General features: G+C 36.4%; 1 non-coding gene across 1 annotated transcript; it reads right to left on the bottom strand.

Annotated features, from left to right (window-relative positions):
- Positions 1–2,847: 2,847 nt before the first annotated feature.
- On the bottom strand, positions 2,848–2,954 carry LOC141593460 (small nucleolar RNA R71). Its single transcript, XR_012521541.1, has one exon. It is a non-coding gene; the product is annotated as a small nucleolar RNA R71 (small nucleolar RNA).
- Between the last annotated feature and the right edge of the window lie 725 nt (positions 2,955–3,679).

Genomic DNA, 3,679 nt, shown 5'->3' with positions numbered 1-3,679 from the left:
ACCACATAAATAAATATGAAGTAACTCAAGAGGTTTAGATGTAGTAACGAACTTTTTGGATTTAAAGGAGCTTCTTACTTGTTTTCCCTTAGCACAATCATCACACAAGCTAGTAAAGTTGAATTTTATGTTAGGAATGCCGTCGGCTAAGTCAAGTCGCTTAAGGGTGTTCAATGTTCTAGCATTTACGTGACCTAATCTTTTATGCCAAAGCCTGGGTTGTTCTTTTTCAAAGCACTCATACAAGACATGGTACGACTAGACAATGCAAAAAGATTAGTCAAGTAAACATCTTTAACACGTTTTCCTTCTAAAACAATTTCCCTTGTATTACCATCTAGGACACGACATTCACTAGCACAAAATTCAATGATATTACCATTATCACACATTTGAGATATGCGAAGGAGATCATGCTTCAAACCTTTGACAAGCAACACTTCGTCGACACATTGTGACGATGACTTACCAACCTTCCCGATTGCAATAATTTCACCTTTCTTATTGTCACCAAACGTCACAGTGCCACCATTATAGGCTTCTAGTGAGAGGCATTCGTCTTTACTTTCCGTCATATAACGTGAACATCCATTGTCCAAGTACCAATTGCTGCAGCCTCTCACTAACGCCTATAAGAAATCAAGAGGTTAGTTTAGGAATCCAAACGAATGTGGATCCCTTTTTGTGAGTTGCATTGTTAATCAAATCTTTGCGAACCCACGCCTTTTTAGCAACCTTGATGTTCTTTTTTAAGTCGTTTAATCTTTCAGGACAACCATTAAAATCATGACCGGTATGACCACATAAATTGCAAACAATATAATCGGGAAGGCCTGCATATTTTCTCCTTCGAAAATCAGTCTTGCTTGGTTCCTGGTTTCAAAAGTTACAGTTCACTGAATTGTTGCTTTTGAATCCAAGTCCATCTTTCTCTTTAGATTTTTGGTACTGATTTATGAGGGAGTCTAAAATGTTTTGGCTACCTTCCCATTTCCTGTAAAACTCTTTTGCATCATTCAACTCTTTGGTCAATGTTTCAATTTTAGCAAGATGGTCAAGATTTAGTTGGCCTACTTTGTCAAAAGCGGATTTAGCACGACTACATTCATCACCAAGCAATAAAGAAATTTGCTCGAGTTGCTTATTATCATGTCAACACGAGGTAAGTGTTGAAAATCTATATCTCATTACTTAACATATTCATATATGTGATGATTTAATTTAGTCATAAAATTAAACATTGATCTTATGCATGCAAACAATAATAAAAATAAGGAAGAAATCATCAACCCTTACATTGATATTTCGGATTATTGGGCACAAGTAAGATCTCCTTCTTACTTGTTCTTGAGCACTCCTAAAATGGAAGAACAAGGATTCAAGTGTAGAATCCCTCCCAAGGATTAATACCCAAGGTAATCTCTTAATAAAATTAATATTATTATTACTAGAACAATATTAATTTAGAATAAAATTGACCAAAATATTATTTATGTTCTCTTAATTTTCGGCTAAGAGAAGGGGAGAAAGAGGAAGATTTTTATCTCTCTAAAATTCTTATTTTAGATATATGAAAGAATGAATAATACACTAATGTTTTTGGTAGTGTATATTAGGTAAAAATTAGAAGGAAAAACCCATGGTTTTCCTTCTCAAAACCGGGTAGAAGGGGGGAGGTGGTGATGCCCAATGCATGATCAAAGTGCTCTTCACAATAACCACTAGGTATGCATGATTAGGTTTAGGTAAATGATTATGCTTACCACTTACTTAATTAACATAATAATTTCCTAAAACACCCCATTATTTCGGTCATATTGAGATAAAATGGATTCCATTTTATTTTTGTGAGTTTGTCAATTTGTCACATGTCACATGTCATGTAAAATTGTTATGTATTTTTAACATATTAAAAATCAACGTATTAATAAAAATACGTCATATACAAAATTGACTTAGTAATTCATAATTACTTGTACCAAAATATTTTACCAATTATAAATCACAACATCTTGTATTTATAATAAATTATTCATTCTAATGTAATTGTTTCCTTAAACAATATTGTTTTGGTCTAGGTGCTCCTAACGACAAGTAACCGAAATCTAAGCTCCAAGTGAGTCCGACCAAAAATGGCGCCGTTGCCGGGGACGGTGTTAACTTGATTTGATTTTCTTAGATTGTTATTAGTTGTGTCTTTCTTCGCCTTGGGGAAGTAAAACTCCTCAAGGTTTGTTCTAATTGTTTTCGAGTTGTTTGATATTTTGCATGTCTAGAAGATCACAAGGTAACTTGTTACCCATTGATCACGAAATTGAAAGGACTTTGACAACCAATAGAAGACTTGCTAGAGGTACTTTGAGAGGTTTTGGGGAGGTTGTAGATATTCAACCAAACAATATTGAGTTCATCAACCCTTTTGCAAGAGAAGGAGAGGAGAACCCAACACAAAATCCAACACAAAATCAACCCACAATGCCTAAATTTTCATCACATTCCGTACCAACCGAAGAGAACCTACCCAATGGTACTCCCACACCACAACACTTAACCGGAAATTTCATTGCAAAATCCGCGTTTATCCAATTAGTCGAAAGAAGCCAATTTGGGGGCATGCCTAGTGAAGACCCTCACTCTGACATGGAGACTTTTTGTGACTATTGTGATGCGATTTCACAAACCGGTGTAACTCAATACCAAATTCGATGGGTCTTATTCCCTTTTTCTCTAATCGGCACCGCGAAACAATGGTTGAAAGGCCTTGATAAGGCTACTCTTGGAATTGACTCTTGGAAGAAGTTGGCTCTAGCTTTCTACAAAAAATTCTACCCTCCGGAAAAGACTAACATGCTAAGAGCTCAAATTACGGGTTTTCAGCAAAGGGATGAAGAATCTTTGTATGAAGCTTGGGAGCGGTTCAAAGGAATTTGTCGCTCATGTCCTCATCATGGACTTAGCGAGTGGTTCTTGGTACAACAATTTTAGAACGGTCTTTATGAAGACTCAAGAAACATTCTCAACATGGGATCAAATGGTATGTTCACCGAAGTTGACGATAATCAAACTTGGAACAAGATTGAGGAAATGGCGGTCCATAATTCACATTATAGTAGGCCCCGCAAGGCTACTAGAGGAGGAAAGCATGAAGTGGACTCTATTACTCAATTAGGTGCTCAACTTAGTGCTCATATTGATACCATTAACTTGAAGTTTGAAAAGGCTATCGCTAAACTTGAAGAAGCCTCAAAATCACCAAAGTATCATGTTAATGCAATGGTAGCATCTTCATCAATCCCAAGTGGGATATGTGAGAATTGTGGAACTTTGGGACATGACCAAAGTGAATGTAGGGGAACAAATGAACAAGTGAATGCTTTTCAAGCATACAAGAGTGGTACCCCTTATTCCAACTATTACAATGAAAACACCAAATTCCACCCAAATCTCTCATACAAAAGCCAAAATGTTCAAAACCCTCAACAAACATACACCCCACCTCCCATAAGAAACCAAAATCAAAGACCCTTTTTCACTCAAATGCAAAAAGATAGTCAAGCAAAGGACATCACCATCAACAACATCCTAGCCCACACAAAAATGTTGGAAACTCAAATGACCCAACTAGCAACTTCAAACTCTCAAAGACAAAAAGGGTAATTACCACCTCAAGGTAATCCCC

Source organism: Silene latifolia, chromosome 7, assembly GCF_048544455.1.
Source record: "Silene latifolia isolate original U9 population chromosome 7, ASM4854445v1, whole genome shotgun sequence".
Classification (NCBI taxonomy): domain Eukaryota; kingdom Viridiplantae; phylum Streptophyta; class Magnoliopsida; order Caryophyllales; family Caryophyllaceae; genus Silene; species Silene latifolia.
This window is presented reverse-complemented; position numbering and strand designations above follow the sequence as displayed.